The 24,931-nt window shown below is 42.1% G+C and overlaps 4 pseudogenes; 2 read left to right on the top strand and 2 right to left on the bottom strand.

Annotated features, from left to right (window-relative positions):
• Window positions 1–8,047: 8,047 nt before the first annotated feature.
• Window positions 8,048–8,165, bottom strand: LOC134935598 (5S ribosomal RNA; annotated as a pseudogene).
• A 138-nt stretch (window positions 8,166–8,303) lies between these two features.
• On the bottom strand, window positions 8,304–8,421 carry LOC134948688 (5S ribosomal RNA; annotated as a pseudogene).
• A 592-nt stretch (window positions 8,422–9,013) lies between these two features.
• On the top strand, window positions 9,014–9,131 carry LOC134948684 (5S ribosomal RNA; annotated as a pseudogene).
• Window positions 9,132–9,278: 147 nt separating this feature from the next.
• LOC134935587 (5S ribosomal RNA) lies at window positions 9,279–9,396 on the top strand (annotated as a pseudogene).
• Window positions 9,397–24,931: the final 15,535 nt, after the last annotated feature.

Genomic DNA, 24,931 nt, shown 5'->3' with positions numbered 1-24,931 from the left:
GACATATTTCATGAGACTAATGAATATGTCATTGGTATTTAATATTCTTTACCTCTCCGGCGAGGTCCAGCGACTTCCCTCTCCTCGGCGGCGATAGGCTGTTGTGTCATGCGCATGTGTGACAGTCAGTTTGCGCTTGCGTATGACATGCTCAGCAAAGCTTATAGCTGATTGCTTAATACTGAAAGGAGGCTACAACCCCTTTAGCGAATAATGGGGTCTATTCATGAAACAGTGAAAAGTGTGGAGAAGTGAACCAGTGGAGAAGTCGCCCATGGCAACCAATCAGCCTCGAAGTAACATTTATAATTTGCATACTATACAATTGTACTGAGCAGCTGATTTGTTGCCATGGGCAACTTCTCAACTGGCTCACTTCTCCACTCTTTTCACTGCTTCATAAATAGACCACTTTATGTGAGTTATGTCTCGTTGTTAAATGAGGCAAAGAAATATTATGATGTTTCATATTTTTCAATTACCGTATATACTCGAGTATAAGCCGACTTTTTCAGCACCTTTTTTTGTGCTGAAAAAGCCACTTCTGCTTATACTCGAGTGAGTATTTAGGAGGGACACGGAGGGAACAGCGCGCGTCTCTCCTGTGTCTCTCCTGCGTCTCCGGCGGCAGCGGCGTGTGTGTATTAAAGGAAGTGCACGAACCGGCACTTCCTTTAACACACACACGCCACTGCCGCCGGAGACCCAGGAGGGACACAGGAGAGCAGCGCGCTGTGCCCTCCGTGTCCCTCCTTCAAAAGACAGCGCGGGAGCGACGGGACAGCACGGGAGCGATGGAGGGTAAGTAACAAGCTGGCACTGTGGGGCATATCTGGCACTGTGGGGCATAGCTGTAAGCATGAGGGCATATCTGGCACTGTGGGGCATATCTGGCACATCTGGCACTGTGGGGCATAGCTGGAAGCATGAGGGCATATCTGGCACTGTGGGGGGCATATCTGGCAGTATGAGGGCATATCTGGCACTATGAGGGCATATTTGGCACTGTGGGGGCATATCTGGCAGTGTGAGCGCATATCTGGCACTATGAGGGCATATCTGGCACTGTGGGGGAATATCTGGCAGTATGAGGGCATATCTGGCACTATGAGGGCATATTTGGCACCGTGGGGGCATATCTGGCAGTGTGAGCGCATATCTGGCACTATGAGGGCGTATTTGGCACTGTGGGGGCATATCTGGCCGTGTGAGCGCATATCTGGCACTATGAGGGCATATCTGGCACTGTGGGGGCATATCTGGCAGTATGAGGGCTGTGTACGGCTAGAGCTGCATTTCCCACCCTAGGCTTATACTCGAGTCAATAAGTTTTCCTAGGTTTTTGTGGTAAAATTAGGTGCCTCGGCTTATATTCGGGTCGACTTGTACTCGAGTATATATGGTAACTAGATATACTAACTGAACATTGTATTCCAGTATGATGCCCCCTAATGTAGCCAATTATGTATAACTATTAAATATCTGACAATGGCAGTTACTGACTTGCAGAATACTAATAGCCAGGTAACTGAGGGGCAGATTTATTAAGCCTGGTGAAGTGATAAAGTGGAAGGTGATAACGCACCAGTCAGCTCCTAACTGTCATTTTTCAAACCCAGCCTGTAACATGGAAGGTAGAAGTTGATTGGCTGGTGCTTTATCACCTTCCACTTTATCGCTTCACCAGGCTTAATAAATCTTCCCCTATATTCTATATGGTGTCTTTAATGTAGAAAACCAACATTGAACAAAAAAGGAATCAGTGATTCAACTTGTATACCTGAGAGAATAGTTCCCTCATGTCTAGTACATTTATAGCAAAATGTCATTTGTTTCACAGAAGATCCAACTTTAACTCGTCATGTTAGTACAATTCAGCCTAAGTAAATACACAGACTAATGTTTACAGTATCTCCTCTCTTCCTATTTGTACTGAGACACGTAAACATGAACTATATTGGGATATGAGCTTAAGGGGTCACTGGTGTTTTTAAAACAGTTGTCACTCTCAAGTGAAACACCTGGTATATGATTTTATTCTTTAGTCTTCATCACTGTAAAAAGAATGGGATATATAAGGATATGTCTTTTCCAGGCAATAAGAGTTCCTGTGTATAAAAATAAGGTCAATTCAATATTTCCTTTTTCTTTTATAACTAGCATCGCACAATTCCAAATGAATCTAGTTTTGGAAACTAAACAGAAAAAAAGTATTTAACTAGGAAGTTTTGCCATTGGTTATTATTATTGTTAGTACATAATAATTATTGTTGTTAGTTTTGTTTAGTTATTTACAACAGAAGGGCAAACTTTAATGAAAAGCATTGTCGTCTTGTTTCAAATATAATTGGTATCACGCTACACAACATATACACACCATTTAGCTGTAGTAGTAATAATAATAATAATAATAATATTAATAATAATAATAATAATAATAATAATACATTTCATTAATTAAATATAACTAACTGTTGTCAAAAAGTGTATCATTTTAATCATGGTTATAGTTTTACTCTAGTAAAAGTATGTAAATGGTTATTGATCAGGAACATATTGGTTCCACTGACTACATATGCACTTATGCTGCTTCTAGATCAGTTTCGGAACAGCCGTGTTTTTTTGCAAATTAAAAATTGGACCTGGTTCCGAATGTTTTTTTGCATTCTGAATGCTGCATGATCATCACTTATAAATGACACTACATCTTCTACAGCGCTGGATAGGCAACACACAAATACGTGAATACAAATGAAGCATCTATGGTGCTGCAGGATCCAAATCATAGTCTTTGTTTACAGCTCATTTCTGGTGTGATTACTCCATCATAACACCAAATGGCTCCTGCTGCAAAGTTCCGCAATGAATAGTCTGGTGTGGTTTGGCATTTATTATGGTTGCATGGTTGAAGATGTTACAAAAACATGGAAATGTGTGGTCACATCTCCTGCGGCAGCACACAATAGGCCCATGTTGACCATGCTAATCTTGTACTGCAGGTGGACAATGCAGGGAGAGCAACCAGGAGTGAGATAGGAGGGGTGCTATAGGCAGATCGAGAAGGTTGGGAGAACTTGAAGATTGTAGGTTGGAGGAGATGGGCGAGAGTAATGCAAGGAGAAGATTGCAGTAGTCTAGGTGGGAGCTATGAGTGAATGGACCAGTGCCTTGGTTAGGCCCACAATGAGAACAGGGTAAATTGTGGCTATTACATCGAAGAAAGAGGTGTCAAGGCTATGAGAGGAACAGTATGTGTGTGGTTAAGCTGAGGGTCAATTATGACGCCATGCTTGTAGGATAGGGATATTTACAATTTCAACACTATGATGTTGACATTATGAATATTATTAACAAATTGACTGTCAACTATTTTTCATGGTTTTGACCAAGTCCCTTAATTCTAGGCAGCTGACATTCTTAATGCTACAGCGTACAATGACATAATAGAAAATTGTGTGCTTTCAACTTTGCAGCAGTTTTTAAGAGATGGACCTTTCATGTTTCAGCATGATAATGCCCCCTCATGCATAGGGTCTTGTTGCAGAGTTAAGCAATGAGTGCAAGCAGTGTATCACTTGGAGGATCAGTATCTATAAAGGATTGGTTTGTGAGGTCAAATCATTAACATAGGGAAGAAAAGATCATTTAGATGAAGACTCAAATACATGTTTTATTGTATTCTCTCCCTTAGCAACCCAATTTGACAAATAAATGTAGGGTGTAAGGAGTGTAAACGAAATTGTGCCTCACGTGATTTTACAGAACTCTAGTCTAATATAAATATTGAGCCTGAATTCTGTTATGTTACGCAACTTTGTGATGAGACCTATGTGAGGTCTATATCCTTGATGCGTCAAGGGCTGCTGTAACTGCTGTGACTTTTTGCTGACCAAGTAAAGCTTTAAAAGTCGCCTTCTGGTATAGGACATTCAGTTATTTTTATTTAACAGGAGGCAAGTGAAAAGGATGACTGGGACTTGCCTTCATGTTAAAAAGGAAAGAGTTGACCATATGGCCCAAGTTCCGTGTTCTTAAATTGATGCCCTCAGTCTGCAGAAGTCACACACAGGAAGTCTGCCAGAAGAAGACAGCAAGGGAGTGTTCCTTTTAAAAAAGCCCTCCTCCTTCCCCTCTGGAAAGACTGACAACATGATCCACCAATCAGAAAGGAGGAGATAGAAAGAACCAGCAAGGGGGAACTGTGGGATTCAGGGAGTTTCTGGGAGAAATAGCCTGTGTTGTGGGGAGGTAAGAGTGCACAGCTAGATCCACTGGAGGTTGGGGTGTTGTCCCCTCTCAGTGTCATCGGTGATCAGGCACTTTGTGTGCCCTGCTACAGCTGTCATTGCCGCCCAGGACTGGAAGAGATATAAAGCAGCTGGTAAGGACTTTGCTGAACTCTGAGTGGACTTTGTTAGTACAGTATATTCCTGCTTGCTGTTCACTGGATTTCTGGGTCTCTCTGAATAAAGCTTGCCTTGTTTTCATTGTAACCCGCTCCACTGTGTGATCTCTGAACCCCAGGATACCCAGGTCACCCGGTATCCTCACATAGGGTATGAGATTTTGTAGAGTTGTGATTAGAAGATACATGGACAGAAAGGCATAGAAGCCTTTTAACTAGTTAATGGAGTACCAGGTATCTGTTGCAGTCTGTGGTAGGAAGAGGCTTGGGAAGATTAAAGCATAGGGTTTGGGAGGTTTTCTTCTCATGTGTTTGTTTTTTCCCTCTGAACCAAGAACATGTCAATATCTGTGCCTGACTAGTGATATATCTGATCTACAGTACAAACTGCATCGTTGGTCATTAAAAGTGTCTATTCAATGTCTTGTGATATGCCCTGCAATGGTCACTAAGGCACTCCGTGACAATGTATCTTTGCCTGTTTTTCCTTTCATGACATACAGGTGCATAATACCCCTTTCAGACATCCTCCAAAATCCCGAGATTTTGCACATGAATGCGCATCAACCTGGGATTTTGGTATGTCTGAAAGGTATTGCCAACCCTGCAACTGACCTGGGTTTTTTACCGGGTCTTTCTTCTCGGGTTGGCTTCCCTGGTTAAGTCTGAATGACGTGACCAGGGAATTTGCTCTATGAACACATGTAAATTGTTTTAATTGGCCAGGAAGGGCCACCTGATGCTTGCTGATGACATCATCAGACGGAGAGAGGGACAGACGCCACACATGAGAAGAACACAAAGCTGTGCAGAGAAGTGTGCCAGTGCCAGGGGGTGCAAGTGAAGAGACTGTCATTCTGTTTATTATGTCTCATCCCCCCTTTGCATGACCCCATTATTGTGTGCCTGCAAACCGCCCCCTTAAACTGATGGCACTGCCTTTAACACTGAAAAAAATAGCATATGTCTGAAAGGGGCCAACCTGGGAATTTCCCGGGTCTGTAGAGTAGTGTGAAAGGGGGTCTCAAACAAAAACCTGGGTTTTTGCTGAAAAGAAAATCTCAGGTCTGAGCAGGGAAATTCCCGGGTTGTATGTCTGAAAGGGGTATAAGTGGTTATATCCACTGCTAAATATCTCATCAGCATATCACAGAGAATTGAATTGCAAGTAGAGATGTGCACCGGACATTTTTCGGGTTTTGTGTTTTGGTTTTGGATTCGGTTCCGCGGCTGTGTTTTGGATTCGGACGCATTTTGGCAAAACCTCCCTGAAAATGTTTTGTCGGATTCGGGTGTGTTTTGGATTTGGGTGTTTTTTTTCAAACACCCCTCAAAAACAGCTTAAATCATAGAATTTGGGGGTAATTTTGATCCTATGGTATTATTAACTTCAATAACCACAATTTCCACTAATTTCCAGTCTATTCTGAACACCTCACACCTCACAATACTATTTTTTGTCCTAAAATTTGCACCGAGGTCGCTGGATGACTAAGCAAAGTGACCCAAGAGGGCGGCACAAACACCTGGCCCATCTAGGAGTGGCACTGCAGTGTCAGACAGGATGGCACCTAAAAAAATTGGCCCCAAACAGCACATGATGCAAAGAAAAGAGAAAAAGAGGTGCACTGTGGTCACTGGACGGCTAAGCTAAGCGACACAAACACCTCAATATCACAGGAATTATTCGTTCTAATCAATGGTATTATTGGTCCAAATCACTTGAAGAAAATGACAAAATTACTGGAATTATTCGTTCTAATCAATGGTATTATTGGTCCAAATCACTGGAAGAAAATGACAAAATCACTGGAATTATTCGTTCTAATCAATGGTATTATTGGTCCAAATCACTGGAAGAAAATGACAAAATCACTGGAATTATTCGTTCTAATCAATGGTATTATTGGTCCAAATCACTGGAAGAAAATGACAAAATCACTGGAATTATTTGTTCTAATCAATGGTATTATTGGTCCAAATCACTGGAAGAAAATGACAATATCACTGGAATTGTTTGTTCTAATCAATGGTATTATTGGTCCAAATCACTGGAAGAAAATGACAAAATCACTGTAATTATTCGTTCTAATCAATGGTATTATTGGTCCAAATCACTGGAAGAAAATGACAAAATCACTGGAATTATTCATTCTAATCAATTTTATTATTGGTCCAAATCACTGGAAGAAAATGACAAAATCACTGAAATTATTTGTTCTAATCAATGGTATTATTGGTCCAAATCACTGGAAGAAAATGACAAAATCACTGGAATTATTCGTTCTAATCAATGGTATTATTGGTCCAAATCACTGGAAGAAAATGACAAAATCACTGGAATTATTCGTTCTAATCAATGGTATTATTGGTCCAAATCACTGGAAGAAAATGACAAAATCACTGGAATTATTCGTTCTAATCAATGGTATTATTGGTCCAAATCACTGGAAGAAAATGACAAAATCACTGGAATTATTTGTTCTAATCAATGATATTATTGGTCCAAATCACTGGAAGAAAATGACAAAATCACTGGAATTATTCGTTCTAATCAATGGTATTATTGGTCCAAATCACTGGAAGAAAATGACAAAATCACTGGAATTATTTGTTCTAATCAATGGTATTATTGGTCCAAACCACTGGAAGAAAATGACAAAATCACTGGAATTATTCGTTCTAATCAATGGTATTATTGGTCCAAATCACTGGAAGAAAATGACAAAATCACTGGAATTTTTCATTCTAATCAATGGTATTATTGGTTCAAATCACTGGAAGAAAATGGAATGGATGGATACTTGCAGTGACACAGAGCTGCAAGATACAGCAATGGCCTACTGTACACAACTATATACTGTTGGGTCACCAAAATGCTGCACTGTAATACTATATATACTGCTCACAAAAATGCCGCACAGATATGAAATGGATACTTGCAGTGACACAGAGCTGTAAGATACAGCAATGGCCTACTGTTCAACTATATACTGTTAGTCACCAAAATGCTGCACTGTAATACTATATATACCGCTCACAAAAATGCCGCACAGATATGGAATGGATACTTGCAGTGACACAGAGCTGTATGCAAATAAATTCAATATGGAGCCGCACTAGTCTTAACAATCTAAACTGAATATAGAAATAACATAAAGAAACCAATGTATATGCAGTTAGCAAGAAATTTTAAAACTGCTAATGATTGGCGGTGCTCCCAGGAATTTTGTAGGCTTGGCTACAATTGAAAAGGAGAGAAAAGACAAAAAACCCTTGTTTGGGAGCACTCGTTTGTAATGATTTGTATGATATGAGTAAAGTAAATGATAAGTGTAATAAAACTTAACCTTTAATTGTTTCTTGAATAAAAAGGAATTAATGTGGAATAATTTTGAGACTCGTGTCTGATGTTTGCAAGGAACTTGTTTAACCTTTTTAACAAATGAGGTACAAGTTATTGAGAGAAGGTGAAAATATCAGAAGCAATATGTTTGATGGATATCCGTGTGTTCTGATGAAATAAATGTATCCAGAACAATCACTGTGCATGCCTAGAAATGAAGGTATTCAATGGAAGCGTGGTATGGTAGCAAGATTGAATTGGCTGAACAAAATTTTTTGAGAAGGAAAGAGAAGGGGGGCCCACTGCACCTGGTATTCTCAGGAGGTTTCCCATCCTGATACTGACCAGGCCATACCTGCTTAGCTTCCGAGATCGGACAAGATCGGGCGTATTCAGGGTAGTATGGCCGTGGGCCTATTGTGGGAAATATGTGGGAAAAGATGAAAAGGGAGAAATAATGTCCGTACTGTGCATATACCAACCATGTGTAGTCTGGGAGTGTTTTTCCAGAAGCAGGAGTAAAGAAATGGAAAGTGTTGGAGAATTAAAAAGGGCCCACCGCACCTGGTATTCTCAGGAGGTTCTCCTTCCTAATACTGACCAGGCCATGCCTGCTTAGCTTCCGAGATTGGACAAGATCGGGCGTATTCAGGGTAGTATGGCCGTGGGCCAGTGTGGAGAAAATAAGAATGGAAAGGGAGAGTAAATTGCTTTCTGTACTTCACACTCAACCAAGGCCACTGATGGTCTCTCGTGACCAAGCCCAAATCAGGTGAAACGTACGTCGAGGTGAGAACGTCCGTAGTGACGTCATCGCGGCCACGCCCATTCCGGAAGCGGGCGGCCGCGTTCATCACTGTAGCGGGACCGCGAACAGAGGGGACCTGGACAACACTCGCCGCATACCTTGCGGCTGCGGTAACTTACACTAGACCACCAGGGTTTGAATGTACAGTAGGAATCACTGCTGACATTTAGGTTCGTTGCCCAATACCAACTGCACACGAGTTCAATTGACACTAGATCGCCATGGTTAAAATGTGCAGTAGGAATCACCAGTGCTTAATAACATTTAAGTTTGTTGCTTAATACCAACTGCATACTGGTTTTTTGTCCACAAATATAATAGTAGTGACATCAGATATTAATTCTATCACTACACTCTCTGTTTTGAACAGTGTTTTAAAACAATGCTCTATCTGCAAATAACAATCTGCATAATTATGTTCTATCTGTGCGGCATTCTTATTTTCTCCACACTGGCCCACGGCCATACTACCCTGAATACGCCCGATCTTGTCCAATCTCGGAAGCTAAGCAGGCATGGCCTGGTCAGTATTAGGAAGGAGAACCTCCTGAGAATACCAGGTGCGGTGGGCCCTTTTTAATTCTCCAACACTTTCCATTTCTTTACTCCTGCTTCTGGAAAAACACTCCCAGACTACACATGGTTGGTATATGCACAGTACGGACATTAGGAGTGGATTTTCTCCCTTTTCATCTTTTCCCACATATTTCCCACAATAGGCCCACGGCCATACTACCCTGAATACGCCCGATCTTGTCCGATCTCGGAAGCTAAGCAGGTATGGCCTGGTCAGTATCAGGATGGGAAACCTCCTGAGAATACCAGGTGCAGTGGGCCCCCCTTCTCTTTCCTTCTCAAAAAATTTTGTTCAGCCAATTCAATCTTGCTACCATACCACGCTTCCATTGAATACCTTCATTTCTAGGCATGCACAGTGATTGTTCTGGATACATTTATTTCATCAGAACACACGGATATCCATCAAACATATTGCTTCTGATATTTTCACCTTCTCTCAATTACTTGTACCTCATTTGTTAAAAAGGTTAAACAAGTTCCTTGCAAACATCAGACACGAGTCTCAAAATTATTCCACATTAATTCCTTTTTATTCAAGAAACAATTAAAGGTTAAGTTTTATTACACTTATCATTTACTTTACTCATATCATACAAATCATTACAAACGAGTGCTCCCAAACAAGGGTTTTTTGTATTTTCTCTCCTTTTCAATTAGTGACACAGAGCTGCAAGATACAGCAATGGCCTACTGTACAACTATATACTGTTAGTCACCAAAATGCTGCACTGTAAAACTATATATACTGCTCACAAAAATGCCGCAGAGATATGGAATGGATACTTGCAGTGACACAGAGCTGCAAGATACAGCAATGGCCTACTGTACTACTATAATTATTATATAGATGACAGATATTAAGTTACATTGTGAGGGAATCCAGTATACGTTCTGTCACCAGGTACCAGTGAATGACCACATCATGTATATAGGTAACAGATATAAAGTTACATTGTGGGGGAATCCAGTATACGTTCTGTCACCAGGTACCAGTGAATGACCACATCATGTATATATAGGTGACAGATATAAAGTTACATTGTGGGGGAATACAGTATACGTTCTGTCACCAGGTACCAGTGAATGACCACATCATGTATATAGGTGACAGATATAAAGTTACATTGTGAGGGAATCCAGTATACGTTCTGTCACCAGGTACCAGTGAATGACCACATCATGTATATGTAGGTGACAGATATAAAGTTACATTGTGAGGGAATCCCGTATACGTTCTGTCACCAGGTACCAGTGAATGACCACATCATGTATATAGGTGACAGATATAACGTTACATTGTGGGGGAATCCAGTATACGTTCTGTCACCAGGTACCAGTGAATGACCACATCATGTATATAGGTGACAGATATAAAGTTACATTGTGGGGGAATCCAGTAAACGTTCTGTCACCAGGTACCAGTGAATGACCACATCATGTATATAAATGATGACAGATATAAAGCTACATTGTGGGGGAATCCAGTATATGTTCTGTCACCAGGTACCAGTGAATGACCACATCATGTATATAGGTGACAGATATAAAGTTACATTGTGGGGGAATCCAGTATACGTTCTGTCACCAGGTACCAGTGAATGACCACATCATGTATATAGGTGACAGATATAAAGTTACATTGTGGGGAAATCCAGTATACGTTCTGTCACCAGGTACCAGTGAATAACCACATCATGTATATAGGTGACAGATATAAAGTTACATTGTGGGGGAATCCAGTATACGTTCTGTCACCAGGTACCAGTGAATGACCACATCATGTATATAGGTGACAGATATAAAGTTACATTGTGGGGGAATCCAGTATACGTTCTGTCACCAGGTACCAGTGAATGACCACATCATGTATATAGGTGACAGATATAAAGTTACATTGTGAGGGAATCCAGAATACGTTCTGCCACCAGGTACCAGTGAATGGCCACATCATGTATATACTTATACTGGTGGTCCCCAGTCCCCACAATGAAGCACACTGATCAGATATTTGCAGCACACTGAGCACAGATATGGAGCGTTTTTTGGCAGAGAACGTAGATATTTTCAGCACACTGTGCACAGATATTTGTAGCACACTGAGCACAGATATTTGCAGCACACTGAGCACAGATTACGGAGCTTTTCAGGGAGAGAACGCTGCCACGTCCTCTCCGTTCAATCTCCAATGCACGAGGGAAAATGGCGGCGACGTGCGGCTCCTTATATAGAATACGAATCACGCGAGAATCCGACAGCGGGATGATGACGTTCGGGCGCGTTCTGGTTAACCGAGGAAGGCGGGAAGATCCGAGGCTGCCTCGGAACCGTGTAAAATGGGTGAAGTTCGGGGGGGTTCGGATCCCGAGGAACCGAACCCACTCATCTCTAATTGCAAGAGCTGAGACATCTGCAGTTTCTTTCCAGCACTGCAGGACTGACAGATCTAGTATGAGTGTTACTTCATTCTAAACAAATAAATATAAGGTGAGATGGGGATGGTGCAAAATAGGTACGACTAACATAGTTGTGGCAAACCATCATTTTCATGACTTACCTAACCTAGAGACTTCAAGATTCTGCATGGTATATAAAAGGTCAAAATGTTATTTTATTTCAAACAAACGTACAGCAGCTTCCATCAAATAAATAAGAACAAATATGTTTTATGGTCTCTGTTCTTCATCCAAAGATAAATTATAAATAAATAACTAAAATAAATAATTTAAATGTAATAAGAGGCAGTTTCCCTGACCGCCGGTCACAATTCTGACACAGGAATCCCGCCCCCTTACAGTCCCGACAGTCGGCATGCCAATTAGCAGGGACTATTCCCACTTGTGGATGTCCACGACACCCATAGAGTGGGAATATAACCTGTGGCGAGCGCAGCTCACCACCTAACCCGCAAGATATCAATAAATCAGATGCAATCTCTGGAGGTGAGCTTCTGGCTCATGGCCTATAGCAGCTATATTCCTGCATTTTAATATGAGCTACATTATTATTATTATTATTATTATTATTATTATTATTATTATTCTAATAATTATTATTATTATTATCCTTTATTTATATGGCGCCACAAGGGTTCCACAGCACCCAATTACAGAGTACATATGCACATAGGGGGTCATTCCAAGTTGATCGCTCGCTAGCAACTTTTAGCAGCGCTGTGATCAGATAGTCGCCGCCTATGGGGGAGTCTATTTTCGCTTTGTAAGTGTGCGAACGTTTGTGCAGCCGAGTGGTACAAAAACATTTTGTGCAGTTTCTGAGTAGCTCTGGACTTACTCAGCCGCTGTGATCAATTCAGTCTTTTTGGTCCCAGAATTGACGTCAGACACCTGCCCTGCAAATGCTTGGACACGCCTGTGTTTTCCCAAACACTCCCAGAAAACGGTCAGTTGACACCAATAAACCCCCTCTTTCTGTCAATCACCTTGTGATTGACTGTGCGAATGGATTCTTTGTTAAATCCATCGCCCAGCACCGATCATCTATGTACCCGTACAACGCGCCTGCGCATTGTGGTGCATACGCATGCGCAGTTTTGCCAAGTTTTAACCTGATTGCAAAAGTTGCTAGCGAGCGATCAACTCGTAATGACCCCCTTAATCAAAACAGGAAAAACAGCAACTTACAGTTGACGACAATATAGGACAAGTACAGGGTAAATAAACATAGCTACATCAGCAGATGACACTGGAATAAGTATCAGGTGGCAGAAGACTGCTGGATTTGGTGCAGTTGAAGATTATTAAAGTAAGAAAAAGGTTAAGCACATGAGGGAAGAGGGCCCTGCTCGTGAGAGCTTACATTCTTAAGGATGGCAAATGCAGGCTGGGTTTCCAGTTGCCCAAACATTTGGAAACTCCCCTCTAGAAATCCTGCAAAACCTGCCCCTAATCTTTAATTGCACCTTTTAATTTCAGACAAATGGTGCAATGAAAACTTAAAAAGTATAGTAGAATTGGAACAATGCCAAACAGAGGATTTTGTGGTCCTTCTTTCAGCAATGGCACATCACATTTCATACATTGCACACATGAAACGTACATAACTGCAAACACATATTCCAGAATTCTGCTGATATTGGTACAAAAGATTTTGCTGAACACTGAGTGGCTAATTCAGAGTCACACACAAGTCGGCCACAGATGCAAACACATTGCAAACTGAAAAATAAATATGGATTTAAGAATCAGACACATTTATGCAAAGACCCCATGTCCAAGTAATTCCTCCCAATGTGACAATGAGAACAAGTAATGGCATTCCTTTTTGTATTTGTATGTAATTATTTTAATAGCACTTTATTGCTGTGTCTTTGACAGGCTATACAGGTTATAAATATAGGCAAGAAAAACAGTTTCCAGATTTAATTTTTTCACTTCTATAGAGTATCACAGAAGGTTCTAAGAAGTTCTGTGATTTACTCTCTCTATCCAGATGGGATACCTCCCAGCAGAATTAAATTTTACAGAACAGTCCAGAACCTTGGTCAATTCAACTACTATAAAACACGAGTTGATCACTTTGTTTGTGTTTACACATGTTCCACTACACATTTTAAAAGGATGTTTAGAAATTCTAACCACAGTGTGGTCTGGCAAGATTGTACTTAGTCCATGCTTGCCTACTCTCCCAGAATGATCGGAAGGTTCCCAAAAATTGAGTGGCTCACTGAAAAGGTTGACAAGTCTCTCGCACCCCAATCCAACTGCTGGCAGCCCCCACCAGCTGCTCGCACCTCCCCACGGCCGCCCACTTACAAAGCACAAGTGGGCAGTCTGAGGGGGCCTGATTACATCATTTGTGCTGAATAAAGTCATTGTAGCCTCCAGCCTGCTATGCAATGCGTATTTCTATGCACTGTATAGCTTAGCCATGATGACGTGATCATGCCACCACGCCCACCACACAGCTCACCATTGAGGCCTCCATATCCACTATGCGCCGACTGGGCTGCCCACTTCCAGAGGTTTGGGCAGAAAAGTCGGCAAGTATGAATTAATCGTTGCCCTTCCCTGGTGTCCATCCATGTGTCCAAGTGCTAGAGGACTGAGACACCCACTGTCAGCATCTGTAGACGCTGCAATACCGCTTATTGAACCATTGGTTGGTTGCTACATCGAAACTTGCACCTCCCCTATGACAGGTGCAGATTATTTGTGTGATTATGGCCTCTTATTTGTGCAAATAAGTGATCAGCCCAAGACTATCTCATAACACAAACATAAGATACAACGGGTTGGGTATGAAAAGCTGGCGTTTGTGATGCCGGCGGTCAGATGATCTAACCTTAACCCTCTGGTGGTGTCGGCTATGGCTAACGCCCCCAGTGCCTAACCCCAACCCCCCTACCCTATTGCCTAACCCTCAACCCCTCTAGGCCCTAACCCTCACTTGGATACTCACCTTCGGAATGTCGGCTTTTGGTGTCCTGGTGCTGTTCTCCTGAGGGCTGTTGGGATTCCAGCATCGGCTACATGACCATCAGCATCCTGACTGCAGGGATGCCAAACACATCCCGATACAACATCTCTGCGTGTGTTTTAGCAACCCCCTTCTACCTCCCAGTCACTGTACAGGAACGCCCATTACAGTACATTTTCTGTAACCTTGCATCCAAATCTATACTGCGACTCTGTACATACAAAATCGGGACGCTTGTGTAGTGCAACAACCAAAAACACAGCTCCATCGCTTCCGACATTGCTGCTGCATCCGGCTCAGTCTAAATGAACTATGCAAGGTCTCAAGTCTTGATATAAAAATCTTTATATTATAACATTTTTAATAACTTATCACATACTTCTATAACCTATGCCCTCTCAGGTTCAATTCGCAAAGCATTAAATTTTAAATTAAAGTTAGATAGTTTTGTAATTCTTAAAATTCTATATTTATACCTGCAACGTTGTATATAGTATTTAATATTATTTTGACCAAACTTTATTACGAAAGTTTTTAATTATTGTATAGTGCATCTAACAATATTCATGATACATACATTTATGTTTGCATGAATGTCAAAGGCACAGATGTATTAAAGTTTAACATTCCTGGAACATAAACTGCCTTTATTTAAGCTTTATGCCAACTTGAGGAAGCAGATTGAAAAATGTAAGCATTCTGATGAAAAATGAAGACGATGACCTTTGGGAAACACAGAGATCATTAATCTATTCGAGATTGTTTCTTTAAACAGCGAAGGTAAACCTTTATATATATAATATGTAAATATTTGTGTAGGATGTATATATAAAATTGGAATTAGCATAGTCAAGGCGAATTGACAAAGATTTAATTAAAGTCTACTGTGAATCTGATACTATAAGTTTGCCGTCCAGAGTAGTCGCCAAAGAATGTTAGAGAAATATTATAGGCTGAGACGAGAGAGGCAAATAATAAAATAAAAATAAGAAAAGAACACCAGAATTTTAGTGGCTCGGGACGTGGAGAAAAAAACAATATGGCCGACATAACAGAAACTGTACTGCACAGGAGTCCTGGTTTTGATTGAAATCCAGCAAATACAGTTGACGTTGGACACTGCTCTACAAATAACACATTCAGATAGAACATTTGCTGTATTTTTCTCCTTTATTTAAGATAATTCTTTTACCAAATCTGCCACTTCAGTTATTCTTAAACCTGGCAATAAATTTTGCCCAGAGCTTCTCCTCTCATTTACAGTCTTAACGTTACTGAAAACAGCGAGATTAAACAGATACAGCTAGTCGACAGATGGAATATTCGGAGGGGATACTTGTGTAAATAATTTATCTACACAAGTCCCCAGTGACCTCAGCAAAAGAACCACATGTACAGTACACTATAGTTCTCTGGGTAGAAATGATGAATAAGGGTGTGCCATTTTTTCATTTTCTGTTTTGTTCTTTGAAAAAAACAAAAACCTTTTTGATAAATACATATTTTTTTCTTCTATAACGTAAGTATTTATTGAACATTAACGTTTCTTCCTCAACAGATGGAGAGCATGCATACTGTACATACCGCATGCTACTGTACGTGGATTTCATGAGCCAACAATTTCCATTAACACTACATTTTTTAATGCTAACCATAACACTGCATTATAGCTGTAGTATGAATTTATATGCCAGTAATGGCAGTGGCTTATATTGTAGTTCTTATTATTTAAAAAAAAATGTTTAATGCCTCTCCACTACTTAATGTATATTCAGTGGCGCTGAAAGGGGGGGATACTGTTTACCCGGGACTGTTGGAGGGGCTGTCCTTGTTGCATAGAGCGCATTGCGAGAATGGAGAGAAAGAACCGACTCTTCTCTCTCTCTGTGTGGGGGAGCACTTCCGCCAGCCGGATCGGACACTGGCACCAGACAAAGTGCGGCACGAGCGGCCAAACTTTCTATATAGTTTTTAGTATTCTTTAAGGAGGGGGTCTGGCAATTCATTGACCACGCCCCCCATGTACCCGCTATTTTTACATAATAGCAAGCAGCTGAAGTTTCAGGTGGGGGTATTTGTCTGCAAGGTTCTAAGGCATATACACCTGACGGGATACATACGATATGTCCGCAGACAGGTTGCCGGCTGTCAGTATCCCGACAGTGGCATCCCATCTGCTGGTATATCAGCAGCAAGGCAGCAAGTGCCATTGTGGGCTCGCTGCACTTGCCACAGGTTCTATTCCCACTGGGATGGTGGATTGGACCCACAAACCGAGTGGGAAGTACGGGCGGGTGTCAGGATGCCGGCTGTCGGTTTATCGACAGGCGTTGGGATTCCGACGTCGGTCTGCTGAACGCCGGGATCCCGACAGCCAGTAAACTGACTGCATGTTAAACCTAAGCCTGCAATGTCGACATTATGACATTATGTCAGTGTCGACATGTTCAATGTTGGCATTTCATTCATGTCATCATTCTGATGTCCACATATTGAATTCCGAAATAATTATTGCATATCATTGTATCCATCAGGAGGACACATTATACCCTTTCCAACATATATAAAATATAATTTATGACACTTGTATAGAAGACGATAAGGATGATAGCCGTTCCCACTCTCTCAAACAATCAGCGCTTCCTCGTACATTTCTATGACAATGTGTCAGACTAACCTGTCATTTCGTGCAATCACTATACTCTGTGTACAGTGCTGTACGTGGGGCTTGTGTTGTCATATTTTTTATTTTACCAAGACCTATGGATGCCAACATAGGGGGTAATGCAGAGTTGATCGCAGCAGCATATTTGTTAGCAGTTGGGCAAAACCGTGTGCACTGCAGGTGGGCCAGATATAACATTTGCAGAGAGAGTTAGATTTGGGTGGGTTATTTTGTTTCTGTGCAGGGTAAATACTGGCTACTTTATTTTTACACTGCAATTTAGATTTCAGTTTGAACACACCCCACCCAAATCTAACTCTGTCTGCACATATTATATCTGCCCCCCCTTGCACTGCACATGGTTTTGCCCAACTGCTAACAAATTTGCTGCTGTGATCAACTCTGAATTAGGGCCATAGGGGGTCATTCCGAGTTGATCGCATGTAGCAACTTTTTGCTGCCCGTGCGATCAACTAGACGCCGCCTATGGAGGAGTGCATTTCTGCATAGCAGGGCTGCAAACGCATGTGCATCCCTGCTATGTTAAAAAAGTTTCCTGTAAAAGAAGACCAGGGTAAGAGTTACCCTGTGCGATCGATCCAGCGATGCAGGTCCCGGAATTGACGTCAGACATCCACCCTCCAAATGCCTGGACACGCCTGCGTTGGACTCACCACTCCCCGAAAACGGTGAGTTGTCGCCCGGTTCCGCCTTCCTCCTGTCAATCTTCTTGCGGTCGCCGCTGTGACCGCTTTCCTCGCTAGCGGCGTCACTGCCTGGTGACAGCCGTCGTCGGGCAATGACGTACCTGTGCAATGCGGCCGCCACGCATGCGCAGTTCCGACCCGATCGCACTGCTGCAAGGAAGCACAGCGTTCGATCGGGTCGGAATGACCCCCCATTGACCGAAGAGGAGGCCATCCAAGGGTTTGGAAAGTATGTAATTTTTATAAAAATAAAAACTACAACAGTCAGTGTGCAAGTGTTGTGGTTACTTTAATATTTTCTTTACAGGTGGACTACAGGTGACAGTGGGCCTAATTCAAGGTGATTGCAAAACAACATTTTCCTCTGATGGGCAAAACCATGTGCACTGCAGAGGGGACAGATATAACATGTGCAGAGAGAGTTAGATTTGGGTGGGTTATTCTGTTTCTGTGCAGGGTAAATACTGGCTGCTTTACTTTTACACTACAATTTAGATTTTAGTTTGAACACACTCCACCCAAATCTAACTCTCTCTGCACATGTTGTATCTGCCCCCCCCCCCCTCCCCTGTAGTGCACATGGTTTTGCCCATTAGAGTAAAATGTTGTTTTGCAATCACCTTGAATTAGGCTCAGTGGGCTCTTAATGTCCAGGCATACTGTCACTTGTTGATCCACAAGTGCAAGCATGCTGGTGCAGGCTTTCTGGGACCAGTAGTCTTCCTTTAAAGAACAATATATTCTGTAACCATTAACTCCACACTCACTTATTGCTTAGACCTGGGGTTTCCTCAGGACGGCAGACCCCATTTAATAGTGTGTGTAGAGGAGCGACTTCTTGAGTAATCCCAGTCCTGGGCTGATCAGTTTGGAGCTAGTTAACGTTATGGTAGGGGGACCACACAAGGTGTGTTCCCCTGCTATAGCATCAGCACCCCAACTGGTTCAGCCTGGTGCTGGTTATTGGAAACTGCCGTTCTCACCTAATTTCCAGGCTTAGATGTTCAGGGACGAGTTACAGATTTGGGAGGGACCAGACATTTTGTTCTTTTAAATGTAACACTTTTTTTTTTTTTTTTGGCAGGTTTTTTTTTGTCTTTTTTTTTCCATGTGACTTTTTCTTGCTTTTTAATTTAACCAAGTCCAGTGCAGTACAGTGCATCTGTTTAGGGGGATTCTTGTAATTTTAGTAATTCTATTTGCTGTTCTGTTTTAATTGAAGCTAAAGCCTGGTGGATGATAAATAGTCAGTTTTTAGAGAGCAAAACGCTGTTGATGTCTGCCAGTAACTGCCATTTCTGGTTTAGAACCCATAAGTCTGAAATTATTACATTGTCAAACTTGGCAAAACCGACAAATGTCACGGTTTTCTGTTGCCGCACTGGAACGTCTCACGGCCAGGGTTGGACTGGCACACAGGGTTACAGTGGAACCCCCCGGTGCCCCCCCCCCCCCCCCCCCAGGGATCAGGTTCCAGACTGTGTACTCGAATTATACATTATACATATGTTACCTTATACTGCACAGGACAATGATGTATTCTCTACAGTGCATTGCCAATATTTATCTGGTACATTATCATGCATGCACTAGCAGTATTTATAGATTTATCAAGGGTCCCAGCTCATGCAAACCAATATAGTGGCCGGCCACACTCCCTCTGGATACTGGCCACACCCCTAAAATTGGCCCCTCCCACTGCATTCCCCGGTGGGCCCTTCGTGCCCCAGTCCGACTCTGCTCCCGGCTAGCCCATTATGGATAGCAATAGCTACTTTGCCACTTGCAAAGTTTTTCAAAAAGTAAACTGAAAAAAAAAAATGAAGTGAAAATTAAGCCGATTCCTTCACTTAGAAATCTTTATTTCTTTATGGTAAATATTCTTCTGAGACAAATGCGACTGCATGTTGATTTGATTTATAATGTACAGGAGAAAGGCAGCATGATCAGTCTTGTGTTAGTTTGGTAGTTTGGTACACTAGACCTGTTACTGGAATTTGGATTTAGCAAACCATTACCCTAAAATACTATTTGACATTACAGGGCAAAGAATACTTACCCTGTCCAATGTCAGGATTGTCAGTGTTGGGATGCTGCTGTCAGTCATGTGACAACCAGCATCCTGCCAAGATGTAGCCCGATAAATACTCAACTCTTTCATAACAGTATGCCTAGCCCAAGGAATAACATCAAAAGGCATTTCATATGCCTAAAGAACAACGAAACCCATTGGTTTGTGGCAGACTGCAGCAGCATCATGACAACAGCAACATCTACAAAAAACGTCCTTTTTTCTGGAAAACCCTCCCTTATTTTCATGTCCGCTTCTGCTGTAGGGGCAGGAAAGAATGGCAATCAGTAATATGTCAACCTTCCTCTAATAGAACTCAAGGGAACTCCCTTCTAATACTCTGTTTAGGCTGATGTTGTACCCTACTGGGCTCAGCAGCACCAACTGTACAGATGGGCTTGTCTTTGGAAAGAAGTTGGCTATCTAAGAAAGGTTGAGGTCAAAATGAGCTGGCAGGTGACCCCCATTTCTTAGTTTGATGGGCTGGCAGAAGGCCACATCTGATTGGGCTGTTAGAAGTTCCCCCGCTTTGGGCTGATTGGCTGGCTGAAGACCCTCATTGTCATCATCCCAATTTTTGATAATTATCAAGGCTAGGAAATTTTACTGCAGCAATTGACTGTTCTTTCATCGCCAAGATACATTTTACAATCAACAAATAACAATACATTCAGTATTTCAATGACAGCTGACCTATTTAACCCTGCCAATATTTGACTGGTCTTGTTATTTTAGGTAAGTTAGTATGTAAGTTGCTGACGGTGGTGGTGGTATATGTGTGTGTGTGTGTGTGTGTGTGTGGGGGGGGGGGGGTGTTTGAGAGCTAGTTTTAGACTCCGATCTTCAAGTACCCACAAAAAGTTGTAATTTCATTATTTGTCTGTGGAAACAGGTGGGATGATTACTGACACAAGAAAATAAAGTATCTCACCTGTGCATGATTAAGAAATCCAGAAAACATGGCCGGTAGGGTGTACATAATGAATTAAATAAATAAAAACTGCTGGTCTACAGTTTCCATTGTCATTCAGAGCTACAGTATGTGGGGCCTTACCTAAAAAATATAGATGGAAATTAGCTGCGAAGGCAGACGACTACCTGCCATGTTTCGGGTCGCATCGTCACGCAGCTACCGCAGCCCGCCCCGCAAATGGTCTGGACACACCTGCATTGTCCATCTCGCGCCCCCCCAACACTGAGTCGACGTCCCTTTAATGCCGCCGCAACGCCCCACGCCCACGATAAGCCTTCTACAGTAGCTGAATTGTACCTGGGTTCACACAATAAAGCAGAAATGATGCTGCCATCCAGAATTTATTTCTAAAAGAGCTTATACTATTCTAGATCTTAATACTAATACTAACTTTACTTTATACTTTTTAAATTGTGATATTAAATTTACCTCCTTAGCATTGTTTATTATATTTGGCAGCTGCTGGCGTTGGGCAAGCCGCCAGCTCTTTAATATCCCCCGGCGGCTCCTCACAGTACAAGGGCAGACGGGCGTGTACACGGCTGCCGCGTGACGTAATTACATCATGCCACGGCCGCACACCCGAGAGACCAGGGGCCAAGTATGTGTATGTGAGGTGGAGGTGGAGCCGAGGGCTGAGGAAACACTGGCGGTGGGAAGCGGGAATGAACGGGTGGCCACGGAAGTAATGATTTACCGGGTCGGGCGGCTGCATTGGGACTGGCCATGGGTGCTCATCTTTTTTCACGGGTGCTCGGGCCTGGGAGCACCCACAGAATCGGCACCTATGGTGCAACCCTCATGTTACTCAGGATGTCACACAAAATCACTATGCTGAGGAAGATTTAGCCACTGCCTTCAGCTCGAACTGAAAACGGGACCGTCATGCCCGTTTTCTGGAACGCTTCCTTTCGCCAACCCCTATATCGGCAACAAGTGAAATGAGGCACTGTGAACAACATCGCAGGACCAGATCTGCACATATGCAGATTAAATAAACATTAAACATCGGAGATTTAAGTAAATATCGGATTTTCATAAATCTCTGAATCAGGCCCTTTATTCAGAAATGGGGCGCCCCTAAAAGAGATATACCACCTACATTAATAGTCTTCTGTTAAATGATAATAGCGATACCAAATTTAATAGCGTACTAACTAGGAGGTCAAAACAATCTGATTTTCATCCAAACTGCACTTCTATTTTAAGAATAGGTGTAAATCGTCTAAAAAGCCACATGCCTCCTGAACAACATTGTATCACAAATCTCTGGAACCTAATACATTGTATAAACAAGACTATTATGCGCTCAACAGGTTCATCTGCTTTTCATTTTCCAGCCTACGGTACGGTAGCATCATTAGTTAAGCTGGGTCTTGCGCATTTATGATCCTCTAGAAAACAATAGAATGCAAAAAAGAATTCAAAGAGAATAGATACACCGACTCAAAGTGCTAATGTTTTCTTTGTTTTTTTTTTTTAACATAGAGGAAGGCAACATTTACATTGTAACAAAAAGTGAAAACTTGAGAACTTAGCACACTCCACCAATATGCCACACTGAGTTATGAATATTAGGACCCTTTAGTCCAGACACATACAACAGTTTTCCTGTTTGGATTTTTGAAAGCTCCAATATGCTAAAAATTAGGCAATAAAACCGCCAAACCGTATTTCTGGAAACTATAGGGGGATAAACAGCCCTCTTTCATTGCCTTGGATTAAACAGAAACAGTTAAAACACTGGATGCTTTAAAGCTTAAATCAAAGCTAAAATGAGAAAATAGAGAAGGAAAAACAGGAAAGAACAACGTTGTACTGACTTCCACCAGGCCAGGGATTAGTTGTTCTATGCTGTTTAACTCTTTGGTATTACTAAAAGGATAAAGTATGTCTTTCCTATTGCTAGTCAGTGCCGTGGGGTGACTGGTTACATATGAAATATTAAACTTCCTCATTACCTTTTCAACTACAATCTAGGAATTTAAAAAACAGGCTGCACGAAACATTTAATTTAGTAATATTATCCAGCTGCTTGTCAGCCAGCAGCGTAGACCAGTGGTTACCAAACTTTCTTGAGTCATGGTGCCCTAGAGTATCAACATTTTTTTCATGGCACCCCTAGGATAAAAGTTTCTTATTGATAGATTTTGAAGTAATATTAAGTAAATTGTGTCTACCTGTCATCCTTAGGTTCAGTTATATGGTGGTGTACAATTGTGCTTCTTTGTCCACATGTTTTATAATTGGCAGCAATTAACACTGGTTTTACCTATCACTTTAACCATAAATAATATCATATGGTTCTGAACCACCAACCAGTGGCACCCCTGCAAGAGTCTTGCGGCACCCTAGGGTGCCTAGGCACCCTAGTTTGGGAATCACTGCATAGTGCAAATTTTATATGATACTAGCTGGAGTACCCGGCATTGCCCGGGATTTTAAGAATGTCTGTTTACAAAAATAAATGTAAATATTAAACACATATGGTATAAATAACATTGTAGATAGCTGAATACCCGTACTTCGCTATGGGATGAGGATGATAAATTAGAATGATAGTTGTTTGTTAATTTACGTTGGTTGGAGATCTAGTATTAAGGCATATCTTGCTTCCCAGATGCCCTTTGAGTAGTGGCCGGACCCTTTTTTGGTCCCCCAAGGGACCCTGCTCTTCCTGTTATACAACTCTCAGTCTGTGGTTTCCTGCTGCCTCCATTCCCCTCCTCACATCATGTCAGTGCCCCTGTGAAATTATCGATTTATTTACAGTTTCTTATATAGCACAGCACATTATGTATCTCCTGAAATACTCTGTGCTGCTGGGGGGGGACCGTGCTACTTCCACTATATAACTCTCAGTGTGTGGGTTCGTGCTACCTCCATTCCCATCCTCACATCATGTCACTGACCCTGTCACATGCAGCCCTGTCATCACTGACATATCATGCATGTCCTGATATAGTCTGTGCTGCTGGCCCACCCCTAGTGGTGCTAGTGGTGTGTTACCCCCACAGTGTTTGTTCCCAGAGTGTAAGTAATATGTGTAGCAAGTTTGGTGTAAATTGCTCCAGGCATTCCAGAGTTATGCTTTCTGCTGAAAAACTCTGTGCTGCTGCCTCACCCCTAAGGGTGCTAGTGGTGTCTTTTCCTCACAGTGTTTGTTCCCAGCTTGTAAGTCATATGTATACCTAGTTTGTTGTAAATTGGTCTAGGCATTCTGGAGATATGCTGTCTCCTGAAATAATCTGTGCTGCTGTCCCACCCCTAGGGGTGCTAGGAATGTCTAACCCCCACAGAGTTTGTTCCCAGATTTTAAGTCAGATGTGTACCAAGTTTGTTGTAAATTGCTCCAGGCCTTCCACAGTTTTGCTGTCTGCTGACATACTCTGTGCTGCTGTCCCAGCCCTAGGGGTGCTAGGGGTGTCTGACCTCCACAGTGTTTGTTTCCCGAGTGTAAGTCATATGTGTACCAAGTTTGTTGTAAATTGGTCTAGCCATTCATGAGTCATGCTGTCTCCTGAAATACTCTGTGCTTCTGTCCCACCCCTAGGGGTGCTAGAGATGTCTAACCCCCACAGCGTTTGTTCCCAGATTTTAAGTCAGATGTGTACCAAGTTTGGTGTAAATTGCTCCAGGCCTTCGACAGTTTTGCTGTCTGCTGACATACTCTGTGCTGCTGTCCCACCCCTAGGGGTGCTAGGGGTTTCTTCCTCCCACAGTGTTTGTTGCCAGATTGTAAGGCATATGTGTACCAATTTTTGAGTACATTGCTCCAGCAATTCCGGAGTTATGGTGTCTCCTGATATACTCTGTGCTGCTGTCTGCCCCGTAGAGGTGGTAGGAATTTCAAATTGTTTTAGTTGCCTCCGTCATGTTTTAATACACTTGTCTGTAAAATTTCACGATCTTCGCTTGTAAACTGTGGATTTGTATAGAAG

The sequence above is a fragment of the Pseudophryne corroboree genome, chromosome 1, assembly GCF_028390025.1.
Source record: "Pseudophryne corroboree isolate aPseCor3 chromosome 1, aPseCor3.hap2, whole genome shotgun sequence".
Taxonomy (NCBI): domain Eukaryota; kingdom Metazoa; phylum Chordata; class Amphibia; order Anura; family Myobatrachidae; genus Pseudophryne; species Pseudophryne corroboree.
The sequence above is the reverse complement of the archived record's forward strand: the minus strand, read 5'-3'. Positions and strand labels throughout refer to the sequence as shown.